This window comes from Sus scrofa, chromosome 4 (assembly GCF_000003025.6).
Source record: "Sus scrofa isolate TJ Tabasco breed Duroc chromosome 4, Sscrofa11.1, whole genome shotgun sequence".
Taxonomy (NCBI): Eukaryota; Metazoa; Chordata; class Mammalia; order Artiodactyla; family Suidae; genus Sus; species Sus scrofa.
Window position 1 is genome coordinate 39,207,353 of NC_010446.5, and position 13,901 is coordinate 39,221,253.

Sequence of the window (13,901 nt, forward strand, 5' to 3'; positions counted from 1 at the left end):
CGGATCCTTAACCCACTGAGCAAGGCCAGGGATCGAACCCACAACCTCATGGTTCCTAGTCGGATTCGTTAACCATTGCACCACGACGGGAACTCCCAGCATTTCCACTTTAACACAAGTTCCCAACCCCTCTCATCTCCTCAGGAACATTGCCATTTTTTTTTTTTTTTGGTGGAGCTTCTGCCTGTATAAAATTTTTGTTTAAAAGATATAGTAGAGGATGGTCTCTTGTGGCTCAGTGGTCACGAACCTGACTAGTATCCATGAGGCCATGGGTTTGATCCCTGGACCTGCTCAGTGGGTTAAGGATCTGGCATTGCTGTGGCTGTGGCATAGGCTGGCAGCTGCAGCTCTGATTCGACCTCTAGCCTGGGAACTTCCATAGGCTGTAGGTGCAGCCCTAAAAAGACACACACACACACACACACACACACACACACAGATATATTAGAATATACATAGAGGCCATGTGAGATACAGTGATTTATTGAAGAAGATTTAGGATAATGGGAACAGAAATTCTTATGTATTTATTGTTGTTGTTTTTAAGACCTCAGCTTCTTCTTATTGAATGTGTTATAGAGGTTTAGTCAAAAAGACCAAAGCCCCATGTTATCATTGGACACCTCAGATTCTTTTCCTTTGCTTCTACTTTCTTCTCTGCTGGGGCAGCAGCAGTGGAGAGGGTAAGACTTCCTGCTGGGGCAGCACTAGCTGCCGGGGCAGGTCCAGAAGCCCCCACATTGCAGATGAGGCTCCCAATGTTGATTCTGGCCAGAGCCTCTGTAAACGAATCTGGCCAGGAAGGCTCACCATTTACACCAGCTGCTTTAATGAGGGCATTGATCTTATCCTCCGTGAGCATCATGTCATCATCGTACAGGCTGAGGGCAGAGTAGGTGCAGGTGAGCTCCGAGATGGAGCCCGTGGTGTGGGCAAGTGCTGGGAGGTGCTGCTGGGCAAGATGCTAGTTGTCAGACGAAGCAAGGGCCTCACCCAACTTGGCCTTAACTTTCTCAGAAGGACCAAGCACCTTAGCAGCAGCTAAGGAAGGGGCTGTATTTGTTTATCGTCCCATCAGTGGCAGCCAAGGGTCTTCATAGTGTCCAGGAACTGTTTCTCTTTCTGCTCAGACCCAGGGGCCATCTCTTTGTGTTCTTCATTGTCAAATGTAATGTTTCCAGCTAATTTCACATCTCTTATCACATGACAAAGTAGGAAGGCTGTGATGACTTTGCCCTGGCTTTCAGAATCTCTTTGTATTAAAATAATATTCATCTTCTGGCATTTCCCTAATAGCATATATTCAATGCTTGTTATCTTACTACTTGTGAAGCTGCCTCATCCACCATGCTGCCCATGAATGCTAGCTTCCAATGACTCTATCAGGACTTATTACCATGCTCTATTGCTGACCACCTCAAGTGCAAATCTCACCCAGAACATGCAGGGAAATGCGGTACTTTCTTTTCCAGACCCATTACATTTCCTACTCAGAATTTTGTTGAATGAACATAGAACAATAATTTTCTCTCGAACCCTTGATGCTGTAATCATTGCCTTCCTAGAATGTGGTCTCTTTCAACATCGACTCAACCCCTGCTTTGCACACACTGCCATCCAGGAGGATGGACAGGAGGGGGGTGGAATGGGAAGAGTGTTTCCATTTATCCCAGGAACACCCCACCCACCCCTGTCCCCATATCCAACATGACATAAGATCAACTTGGGAGAGTAGTCTTGCCATGTTGATTGAGACGCTAGAGGACATCAGTTGGAGGGATCCACTTGTGCTTTAGAGCAACTGTCTCAAAGAGCTCCTAGAAGGGGTAAGCATATCCCCTCTGAGGATGGCCTGACACATGGAATGAAGCCTCAGGAGAAACGATGGCTACCAGGTGCCAGTTACAGGGACATACAGGGTAAAGGAAGCCTGTCACTACCTCCCACTGTGACCTGGAGGTGGCATTCTAGTCAGAACACATATGACTAGGAGTTCCTGTTGTGGCTCAGCAGTAACGAATCCGACTAGTATCCCTGAGGACTCAGGTTTGATCCCTGGCCTCACTCAGTGGGTTAAGGATCTGGTGTTGCTGTGAGCTGTGGTGTGGGTCACAGACGTGGCTCTGATCTGGCTTTACTGTGGCTGGGGCATAGGCCAGCAGCTGCAGCTTGGATTCGACCCCTAGCCTTGGAACTTCCATATGTCATGAGTGTGGCCCTAAAAAGCCAATAAATAAATAAATAAATAAACACATATGGCTTAAAGTTGTTACACAGTCCTATAGACACCCAAGAGTTGATGTTAGATTTCTGGTAGCCCAGCTCCCTGAATTCATCCCATATCCTACATGATTCATATAAAATCAGCACATCTGCACCATTCTAGGAGTCTAATCTTGCACAGTCTTACCAAAGAAATACTACTCAGGTGAGTGGTGGGATCCATTCATTAGGCTGCTCTCCTGGAACTAAGGCCTGGCCCATGGGTCCCTAGATTTCGGCCATAGTCCAACATCCTGGAGTTCCTTGGAGCCACTGATTGCCTTCAAGTACAGGGTAGAGTGACGGAGAGTGCCCTGAAGGGGAGGAAGAGTTTTTGCTGGTCCACGTCCAGGCTTAGGCTTCCTATCCTAATGGCATTGCAGACCCCAGCCGACGTCCCAGGCATTAAAGTCAGACTCAGAAAATGTCAAGGAGAAACAATTCTGATAATTTCTAGGATATGTGGATCAGACTTGGGGGCATCTTGCCTAGATGCTGATCCCTATATCTTAGAAATCACTGCTTACTGCCCCACACCTTCCTGCTTCCACTTCCGGTCCCACCCCTTCCGGTCCCACCCCTTCCGGTCCCACCCCTTCCGGCACCAGCCCTTCCTGTTGCACCCCTCTGTCTCACCCTTTCTGTCCTATTCCTTCTGCTCCACCCCTTCCCCACCCTGGCCCTTGCTTATGCCACTTCGTCCATTACAGCTTGTTGCTGAAGAGGCAAGCCTGCTCTTAGCCTTGGCACTCTGGGTTGTTTCCTCAATCTGGGCACTCCTCTCTCTGCTCATGACGTGCTCCCTCACCAGCCTGGCGTCGCAGGTCAGCTGCCATCTTATCAGTGGGAACATCTCTCGTTAAAATAGCAAATGCCTCCCTCTGACAACTGAGGCTCCCTATTCCTTCCTCCTCACTTGTTTTATGCTTAGCACTTATTACCCTCAGATATACTCTACATTTCACCTCTTAAAATTCATTTATTGCCTGGATCCACCCACTAGAAGGTCAGTTCCAGGAGGGCGGTGAATTTGTCAGTTGTGTTCACTTTTACTTCTCTTGCACTAGGCACAGAGGAGGTGCTGTATTGTGGAATGAATGACAGAACCACTTCTTTGTTGATTTTTTGTTCTCTTTTGACACAATGGGTATTTACATATATAGTATTATTTAAAACCCAAGACTATGTTGCACATATTGTTTTCTAACTTGCTTTAATATAATGTCATGAATATCATCTTTCCATTCCTTAAATAGTCTTTATAACATCATTTAATGGCTGCATGTTTCATCGTACAGATAAATTACACTTTATTTACTTTGTGTTCTAGTGGTAAGAATTTGCATTTTTCCACGGGCTAACAACGACTCGGCACTAATGGCTTAGCCATTCCTGTGATCATTTCCTTAATAGCAGTAATTATCATCATTTATTAAGAACCTCCTTTGTGCTAGTGTCTGGGTTGAGAACCTTACATGCATCAACTCAATGAATCCTCTTAACAGGTCAAGAAAATAAGTATTAGAAGCAGGAATTAGTAAAAACTGAAGTTAAGTAACTTGCTCAGAGTAACACAGGTGGAGTGTGGCAGATCTGGGTTTTAAGCCCAGGTCTGACTCCTGAGCCCATAAGCCAAGTTGATATGCTCTCCCATCCCTGCAGGATAATTTGCTAGAAATGGAGTTTCTGCTTGATGCTCAATTCCCAAAAGTTCAGAGTTTTTGAAGGATTCGATTGATGTATTGTTAATTTAGGAGAAAGGGCTAATGACAGGCTTCCTGTCATAGGACCGCAGAAAGAAGAAAAATTGAAAAAAAAATCCCTTATCTTTTATTTATTTATTTTTCAGCTGTGCCTGCAGCATGTGAAAGTTCCCAGGCCTGGGATTGATCCTACTACGCCATAGCAATGACCCAAGGCACTGCAGTGACAGTGCCAGATCCTTAACCCACTGTGCCACGAGAGAACTCCTAAATCCCTGATCTTATTCGTAGTATAAAAATAGTAGACCCATGTACTCAAGGGAGTCTATATACTCATTGTAACCAACATTTGTCCATTAGTAACTTGGTAGAAGTTTTACCACAATAGGAGTTCCTTTTGTGGCTCGGCCATTAAGGAACCCAGCTAGGATCTATGACGATGTGGGTCTGATCTCTGGTCTCACTCAGTGGGTTAAAGATCCAGTGTTGCCCTGAGCTGTGGTGTAGGCTGGCAGCTCGGATTCGACCCCTTGCCTGGGAACTTCCATGTGCCGTGGGTGTGGCCCTAAAAAGCAAAAAACAAACAAACAAAAAAATTTTATCACAATAAATTTAGTCAGCCTCCATCACCTGTGAGAACACACCTTTTCGTTGTTTTAAGCAGCCTAGTTTGTGGGGATTTGTGATTCCGGTCACAGGAAACTGAGGCCACCCAGCTCTACCTCATCCGATTCTCTTCTGCCTCTGTGACAGCTTTCTGCTGTAATTCCTCCATCCTTTGTCTAGTCTGGTCTTTGTTTTGTACTTGTTCAGTCTATGTACGAACATGCATTTTCTCTAGTAAGAAAACCTCTTCAAGACAAGCGTTAAAGAAAAGCATTCTGCATACATTATAGGGGAGCTGTGGATTAAACATGAAGAAACCGCTTAGGATTTTGGAAGATAAGCTCATTCAGAGTCAGTGGTAGACGTGCCTTCCAAAAGGGCGCATGTGCTGTCAAACTATGCTTGATATGCATCCAACAGAAAGATCCCTAAGATCCAAGCCAATGGCTTTGGTCTCTACAAAGGCTCCCTGTGAAGAGCCATTTCAGTTTAGTGTGGTCTGGACCATTAGTCTTTAGGACGCATTCTTCTGCTGATAGAGTAGTAACTGCTTCCCTTAGACGAGAGATGGAAATGGCTCCCCAGTGAACTCCAAGTACCCATCCCCTCAGTTGATCAGACAGCCTTACCCTTTAAATCCCTACCTTCTGGGACTGCAATTGGAGGGCCCTTTTCAAACAGTCTGCCAAATAGACAATAGATTTTGCATCCTGAAGAACGGGCAGGAAATGAACCAGAGCTGGGTCCCACTTTCTTTCTCCTGTCTCTTCTCCCAACAGGCTTTGGTCTGCGCCTTGCACAAATCTTTTGCCGCTCATTTCTCTTTCTTATTCTGGATCCTCCCTTTTGATTTATTCCTTTCCTGTCCCCACTCTTTGATTTCTTTCTTTTTTCCTTCCAGTTTTATTGAGATGTAATTGACAAACAGCACTGTGTAAATTTAAGGTGTGCAGCATAATGAGTTGCCTTACACACATCATGCAATGATTACCCTGGGAAGTTTAATGAACATCCCATCATCTCACATAGATACAAAATTAAATTGAAAAGGAAGTATTTTTTCCTTGTGATGAGAACTCTTGGAATTTACTCTCTTACACAGGGCAGTGTTAATTGTATTTATCATGTTGTACATTACATCTCTAGCTTATCCTATATTTGGGAGTCTGTACCTTTTTACTGCCTTCATCTCATCTTCCTGACTCCTACCTTTTGCCTCTGGTAACCACAAACCTCTGATCTCTTTTTCTATAGTTTGTTTGTATTTTTTTTTCTTTGCTTTTTTTTAGGGCCCCACCCAAGGCATATGGAAGTTTCCAGCTAGGGGTTGAGTTGGAGCTATACCTGCTGGTCTACGCACGCCACAGCCATAGCAACGCAGGATCTGAGCTGTCTCTGCGACCTACATCACAGCTCATGGCAATGCCGACAGATCTGAGATCCACTGAGCAAGGCTGGGGATCAAACCCAAGTCCTCATGGATACTCACTAGTTGGATTTGTTTTTGCTGTGCCACAATGGGAACTCCTTGTTTGTATTTTGTTTTGTTTTGTTTTGTTTTGTCTTTTTGTCTTTCCTAGTGCTGCACTCGCAGCATATGGAGGTTCGCAGGCTAGGGGTCTAATCGGAGCTATAGCTGCCGGCCTACACACAGCCACAGCAACTCGGGATCCCAGCCACTTCTGCGACCTACACCACAGCTCACGGCAATGTAGGATCCCCAACCCACTGGGCAAGGTCAGGGATCGAACCTGCAACCTCACGGTTCCTAGTCAGATTCTCTAACCGCTGAGCCACAACAGGAACTCCCCTGTTTGTATGTTTTTGAAGTATAATTACCTACAACACTGTGTTAGTTCCTATTATATAAACGTAGTGATTCAATATTTCTATGCATTTCAAAATGATCACGATAAGTTTAGTTATCAATATCATCATATCAAGATATTACATTGTTATTAACTATATTCCCCACACTATACATTTCATATCAGTGACTCATTTATTTGCAACTGAAGTTTGTACCTCTTAATCTCCCTCTTTTTTTTCTTTTCTCCCACCTCCCTTCCCTCTGTAAACTATCTCTATAACTTTGTTTCTGTTTTGCCATGCTCGTTCATTTGTTTTTTAGATTCCACATATAAATGATAACACAGGGTATTAGTCTTTCTCTGGCTGACTTATTTCACTTCGCATAATATACTATCTAGGTCCATCCATGTTGCAAATGGCAAGATTTTTCTTTTTTATGGCTAATATTCCATTGTGGATATACTTAGGATGGGCACTTAGGTTGCTTCCATATCTTGGCCTTGTAAATAACGCTGTAATGAACATAGAGGTGCATATGTACTCTCTAATTATGTTTTTGTTTTCTTTGGATAAACACCCAGAATTGGAATTGCTGGATTATATGGTAGTTCTATTTTTAATTTTTTGAGGATTCTCCATCCTGTTTTCCACAGCAAGGTGCCAACTTATGATCCTGCCAACAGTGCACGAGGGTTCCCTTTTCTCCACATCCTCACCAACACTTGTTATCTGTGGCCTTTTTGATCCCAGGCATTCTGATACGTGTGAGGTGCTATCTTACTGTGCTTTCCATTTGCGTCTCCCTGATGATAAGTGATGTTGAGCATCTTTTCATGGGCCCGTTGTCCAGCTGTATGTCTTCTTTGGGAAAATATCTCTTCAGGTCCTCTTCCCATTTTTTAATTGGGTTGTTTATTTTTTTGATGTTGAGTTCTTTGTATAGTTTATGTATTAATGCCTTATTGGATGTGCAGATATCTTTTTTCTTTCAGTAGGTGGCCTTTTCATTTTGTTGATAGTTGATGGTTTCCTTTGCTGTGCAAAGCTTTCTAGTTTGATGCAGTACCATTTTTTTTTCTTTTATTTCCCTTGCCTGAGGAGACAGATCCAAAAATACAGTACTAAGACTGATGGCAAGGACCTTACTTCTGGAGTTCCTGCTGTGCTGCAGTGGGTTAAGGATCCAATGTATCTGCGGAGGCTCGGGTCACTGCTGAAGCATGGGTTTGATCCCTGGCCTGGTGCAGTGAGTTGAGGATCTGGCATTGCTGCAGCTGTGGTGTAGGTTGCAGCTGCATCTTGGATTTGACCCCTGGCCTGGGAACTTCCATGTGCTATGGGTGCGGCCAAAAAAGAAAAAAAAAAAAAAGAGCTTACTGCCTATGTTTTCTTGTACAAATGTTATGGTTTCAGGTCTTACATTCAAGTCTTAAATTCATTTGAATTTATTTTTGGAGTGAAAGAGTAATCCAGTTTGATTCTTTTGCATGTAGCCTTCCGGTTTGATTTCTTTCTTTCCTCTAGCATTGGTTTTTGAATTGTCTTAGGTGTATATCCACAGTGGACTGCTGGATTGACCTGCATCACACGTCTGAATTGAATCTTATAAGCTTGCTGGGGATAAAAAGGGTCTTTCTAGCAGGAACCATAGATCTCCCACCAGAAACTGTTGCGACTGCAGCTTCTGATTCGACTTCTTCTTTGAGCTGCATCAGGTTAGAGGGGCCTCAGCCAAGTGTGGAATGAGCTGTTGCATCAGCCCAGAACTTTCATGTTTGATTGGACTGAGTTTTCTCTTATGTTCTGACAAAGAACAGCCTGAATTACATTTTCAGGCTTCTCAAAGTGAAGAAACTAACAAGATGAAATTTAACAAGGATGTATATGTGTGCAGGAGATCAGAATATGGACCCCCCCCAAGTAAGCCACTTTGGCACAAGGATCACTTTCAGCTGAAGGCAATTAAGAAAGAGCAGAGACAGGAGAAGCTTTCTGCCTCTGTCTAAAAGCAGGACATGAATTTCCCTTTTCTAAAGTTAACATACATTTCCATAACATAACATATCATAAAACTGTCTCCCTCTTCTGTGTGAGGAAGAGGAGAATGACTTTTAATCACTCTAAAATACTCTTATCACTGGAGAGGGCTCCAACTTGAGTCTGCATACAAACCTTACTAAGCAACCCTTATCTACTCTTAGTTTCCTCATACCTTTATTTTGCCACAATTTACTGCCCCTAGGATGCCCTTTTTTTTGGTCTAGTCACTTCTCTGCAATTCACCACCCTTTGTTAAAATTATATAGAAGTTTCTAAGTCTAAATGCTTCTTTGGGGTTTTCACTTCCTTTCTGTGACCCTTCCCCCTGCTCCCATGCTTATAAAATTTAAAAAATTAACATCAATAAACTATAAATTCATTTTTCTATTAATCTGCCTTTTTCATTTTACTTTGCATCCTCCAAGTGATAATCTTAAGAGGGTAGAGGAAAAATTTTTTCCTCCTCTACATATGTAATGTTCTGAACGAGGAGTTGAAAAATCTGCTACATGAGTTCAGTAGCTTAGCAGCCTCAGGAGCAAGGAAAAAAAAAGTCAGCAATAATATCAGTGTTACAATTTTTCTTTGTGGTTTCCCTTACAAGTTAATGTTCATCTTAGATTAGACTAATAGAAATAGCATTAAGAGGGTTCCATGTGAGCTAGAGCTTATTACAAAGACCAGGATAGAGAATTGCCTGTATGGTAGATTAATTGCAAAAAGGTCCCCAATCTTTTAACCTCATCCTTGTTTTTACAAGTTTTGCAACTTGAACATGCAGTTTCTTCCATCAAGAAGTGTAGTCTATTTCTTCACCCAGCCTTGTGATATTCTCTGACCTGTATAGAATGTGGCAGAAATGATGGTTCTGAGCCTAGACTACGTGAACCCTTGCACATTTCCACACTTTCTCTTGGAACCATGCCTCTACCAAGTGGACAGGTCCAGGCTAGTCTGCCAAAAGGTGAGAGACACGTAGCCTTGTCGTGCCCATCATCCCAGTTAAGAGTCAGCCAGCTGCTTCACATGAGAGCAGGCTATTGTATAACAATCAGACCACAGCTGACCTGGCACTTGGCTGAAGATACATATACAAGTCCAGCTGAGATTAGCTAAGCCTGTTAGATAACTACCATCAGCTGACTTGTAGACTCATGAGCTATCTTAAATAGTTGTTTTTAAAACACGGCTTGGTTTGTTACACAGCAATAGCTAACTGATACAGCCTTGGAAGCACATTTTATAAAGATTGTTAAAGCAACTGATGATATTGCACTTGTTGAAGAGAAGATTTGGGGAGGGGTGTGACAGCTCTGAAGAATGCGGTGCCACAAACAGCTATGGAACCCCAAAGGCCAGAAGACCGCAGTGGCTAGCTGATCTGATGATGTAGCAAAGAAAAGTGGCTGCCTAGGGAGTGGCCCGCCCTCCCAGTTTGTGGGAGCAAAGGGTGCATATTTCCAATAGATCCAGGGTGCCTCATGGCCTGGAGCAAGTTTTGAGCTGGCAGAAGGAGGAAATCTGAACTTCAGTAAAGTCTGGAACATTGTCTACTACACAGGACTAGGCATCTGCCAGGATGAGGTTATTTTGTGACTAGAAGTGATTGGAAGCCTTTTTTTTTTATCATCTAAGAATTTGCAGATAAGCTATAGGCTTCTTCAAGATCACAACTTGGGAAAGAGAAAACTAGGTGTAATCTTGGAATCTTCCGTGTTTGGTTATTCCATATACAGATGTGTGTTATATGTATATGTTCATATACATATTCCTGTATGTTATCTATTATTGATTTTTAATAGATTTTTTTTAAAAGAGGAGTTTTGGATGCACAGCAAAAATTTAGGGGAATGTAGAGAGAGTTCCCACTTACCCCTTCTCCCACAGGGGCATAGCCTTCCCCATTATCAACATCCCCCATCAGAGTGGTACCTTTGCTGCAACTGATAAGCCTGCATTAACACATCATTATCCCTCAAAGTCCATAGTTTACATAAGGATTCACATTGTACATTTTATGAGTTTAGACAAATTTGTAATAACATGTATTTTCTGGTGTCATACAGAGTGGTTTCACTGCCCTAAAAGTCCTCTGTGCTCTGCCTCCCCACGAACCTCCAGCAACAACTGATCTTTTATGATCTCTGCAGTTTTGCCTCTTGCAGGAGGTCATGTAGTTGGAATCATACAGTAAGTAGCCTTCCCAGATTGGCTTCTTTCACTTGGTAATATGCATCTACCTTTCCTCCCTGTCTTTTCATGACTTGACAGCTCATTTTTTTTTAGCATGCAGAATATTCCATTGTCTGATGTATCACAGATTATTTATCCATTCCCCTAGTGAAGGGTATCTTGGTTACTTCCAAGTGTTGGCAATTATGAACAAAGCTGCTGTATAACCATCTGTATGCAGGCTTTTGTGTGGATATAAGTTTTCAGCTTCCTTGGGGAAATATTAAGGAGTGTGATTGCTGGATTGTATGGTAAAAGTATGTTTAGTTGTCTATGAAACCACCAATCTATCTTCCAGAATGGTCTTAGCATTTCATATTCCTACCAGCATTGTATGAGAGCTCCTGTTACTCTCTGTCTTAGCCAGTATTTGGTGTTGTCAGGGTTCTGAATTTTGTCCAGTCTAAGAGGTGCGTAGTGGTATCTCATTCCTGGTTTTACTTTGTATTTCCCCAACGACTTATGATGTGGAGCATCTTTTCATGTGCTTATTTACCATCTTTATATCTTCTTGGTGAGGTAACTGTCAAGGTCTTTGGCTCATTTTTAAAATTGCTTTTTTCATTTTCTTCTTATTGACTTTTAAGAGTTCTTTATACATTTTGGATAATAGTACTTTATCAGATGTATCTTTCGCAAATATTGTCTCCCAGGCTGTGTCTTGTTTTCTCATTCTCTTGACATTGTCTTCAGCAGAGAAATTTTTTTTTTTTAAATTGTGGTTGATTTGCAATGAGAGGAGATGTTTTGAATTTTAATGAAGTGAGGCTTACCAATTATTTCTTTTGTGTGTCTTTGGTATTGTATCTAGAAAGTCATCACCATACCCAAGGTTACCTAGGTTTTCCCCTATGTTATCTTCTAGGAGTTTTTGCATTTTACGTGTAAGTCTATGATCCATTTTGCAAATGTTTTCTCTCAACCCTGTATTTTTTTTTTTAAACCGTAGGTGATAGCATACCAGACTCCTTACTCTACACCATGTTTTATTCACTTAAAAGCTCATGCCTCACTGCATACATGCTGGCTGCAGCCTTTGAAATGTTCATTCTGATTAAGAGATTCTATCTCCTTTCCTCTGGTGCTTCCTCAGTGAAATCTCATGTCACTTGTCCCTCTGGCACTGTGGAGAAGTAGAAAATTCAGAACCATCTCCCATTTGGGTAATCAGTTGGATTTCAGTACTTGAAAGTTTCCATTTGAACACTATGAGGTTTATTTCAGTTCTGAATTGCATCCTAGTATAATTGATAGCTTACTATCTAAGTGATTTCCCAATTTTCTCAAAAAAAAAAAAAAAAAGGATGGGAGGCACCCAAAGCTAGTAGATAGTAACCAAGACAAATAGCTTGTAAAAGGCCATTTTTGATGCCTCCATCAAACTTTCCTCCAACTTTAAAAGGAGGAAAGACATCCATGCAATGCAAAGGCAAATAAATTGATTTGTTTCTGATTTAGAAAACACCTTCTTGGGCCAATGCATCATTTCCATGTGGCAGTTTTTTTGCCTGAGGTAATGCATGGAATCTGAAAAGGTGTATAGAAAAAAAGAAAAAAAAATCTAATAATTCCAAGTCACATGCCACCAGCCTGGTTATAATATATCAGTGAAACAATCATTGCGAGGACTGGAAAGAACTTAGCCTTTGGAATAAAATAGACCTCAGTTTGAATTTACTAGCTGTCATTCCATAAGAAAGCATCTTAAAACCCTAGGAGCTTCAGTTTCTTCATCCCTAAAAGAGGGTTAATAAAAATCTGTCATGCAGGGTCCTTACAAGAATTAAATGAGATAATATATGGAGAGTAATTAGTTATGTGTCTTGTCTATAGTAAGCGCTTAAAGCTAATTTAACATCATATCTAATAAAGTTCAGGGTTTTTTTTGGCAATTCTTTGACGTCAACATGACATCTAGCGCATCCCCAACTCTCAGAGGATGTTCCGTTAAAGAGAGATGTAAACTGGGGTTCCATTGATAGAGTTTCTGAATTTTATTCCTAGATGAGCCTCTAGGTACAATGCTGTGTGTGATTATTCCCCATTTCTCGCTTTGTTTACAACCACTGAATTATGAAGAGCGTGGGCAAATATATGTCATAAGGAATAGTAAGAGAAGGCAGCAAGATTAGGGTACATATAGCTCCTGGACTGTAACGTGTAAAATACTGTATCTAAAGAAGCTAATAGATTAGAAGGGACATGGGCTTGGGTTCTAATAGATGTGGGTGCAGATTTTGACACATAACCAGTTGCATGACCTTGGGTAAATTTTTAATTACTCTGAGTGGCAGTGAAATAGCAACTATAAATCCGCCTTGTAGAGTTATGTGAGGATTAAATAAAATGTTCTGCGTCAAGTTTCTAGGACCCTAAAGCATGCCCACGATAAGTGGCAAGTCTTGAAAACAGCTTGACGGCTATTGGACCAGTGGGTTTAGGCTGCCACCAACTTGGCTAAGACAAAACAAGGAAAAAGAATAATAAGAAGTGGCAGAGTGAAAGGAGAGGGATGATGGCAGAGGAGGAAATGGAGAAAGAAAATGAGACCTATAATGGAAGCCAAAGAATGACAAGCGGAAAGATTTCTACAGGAGAGGAATAGAGGAAAAAGAACATTTATCTGGGGTAACATTTGAACACTAGTACTCAGATGTACCATTAAGCAAAAAGGTTATCTCAGATTGCTCTGAGCAACATTTTTGTTTTGAAAAATTCTTTGATTTTAGTGTTTTGAATCGGAGTTGATGTACAATGTTGTGTTAGTTTCAGGTATATAGCAAAGTGATTCTGTTGTGTGTGTGTATACTCTTTTGCAAATTCTTTTCCATTGTGTGTTATTACAAGATATTGAATATAGTTCCCTGTGCTATGCAGTAGGTCCTTATTGCTTATCTGTGTTATATATAGTAGTACGTATCTGTTAATCCCAAGCTAAGTTATCCCTCCCTCCCCCATTTTACCTTTTGGGAAATGTAAGTTTGTTTTCTATGCCTTTGAGTCTATTTCTGTTATGTAAATTGGTTCATTTGAATAATTTTAAAAATTGCACATATAGCTGATATCATATGATATTTATCTTTATCTGACTTATTTCACTTAGTACAACAGTCTCTAGGTCCTCCTATGTTGCGGCAAATGACTTTATTTCATTCTTTTTTATGGTTGAATACACATATGAATAGAAATATACATACCACATCTTCTTTATCCATTCATCTGTCGGTGGACATTTAGGTTGTT

General features: G+C 41.5%; 1 pseudogene; it reads right to left on the reverse strand.

Annotated features, from left to right (window-relative positions):
• The window catches only part of LOC110260478, a 35,296-nt pseudogene continuing 21,981 nt past the window's right edge, over nt 587–13,901 (reverse strand).